The sequence below is a fragment of the Bison bison genome, unplaced genomic scaffold (assembly GCF_000754665.1).
Source record: "Bison bison bison isolate TAMUID 2011002044 unplaced genomic scaffold, Bison_UMD1.0 scf7180017850463, whole genome shotgun sequence".
Classification (NCBI taxonomy): Eukaryota; Metazoa; Chordata; class Mammalia; order Artiodactyla; family Bovidae; genus Bison; species Bison bison.
In genome coordinates, this window is record NW_011481036.1 from 31099 (window position 1) to 31456 (window position 358).

The following is a 358-nucleotide window of genomic DNA, read 5'->3' on the forward strand; positions in this document are numbered from 1 at the left end:
CCAGCTCCACCCCAGATGACCCCCCAAAGGCCTGTAGACCCCACGCCTGTCACCCTAGCAGTGGTGCTGAGAGCTGGGCTAGAGGTTTGGGGACATTTCTGTTAGGTGTTTGTGCGTGAGAGCGGGGCCAGCTCTGGGCAGTGTGGAGTCCATCTCCAACCCCCAGTCGGTGTCTAAAGGGGACAGGCCAGAGAGGGTGCCACACCCCTAGCCTGCATGACCCAGCTGCATGTGCCAAGCTCCTGCAAGGCCCACCCCGAGGAGCAGAGATGGAGGTAAGACACCAAGCTCCCGGCCCCTTGATGGGGTTCGCAACTTCTCCCCGGAGCTTAACCGCCCTGGGGAGCCTGGGCTGACC

At 62.8% G+C, this 358-nt stretch overlaps 1 protein-coding gene across 1 annotated transcript in view; it reads right to left on the reverse strand.

Annotated features, from left to right (window-relative positions):
* SSC5D (scavenger receptor cysteine rich family, 5 domains) overlaps nucleotides 1–358 on the reverse strand; it is a gene marked incomplete at its 5' end in the record, with an annotated part of 22126 nt that overhangs the window by 18684 nt on the left and 3084 nt on the right.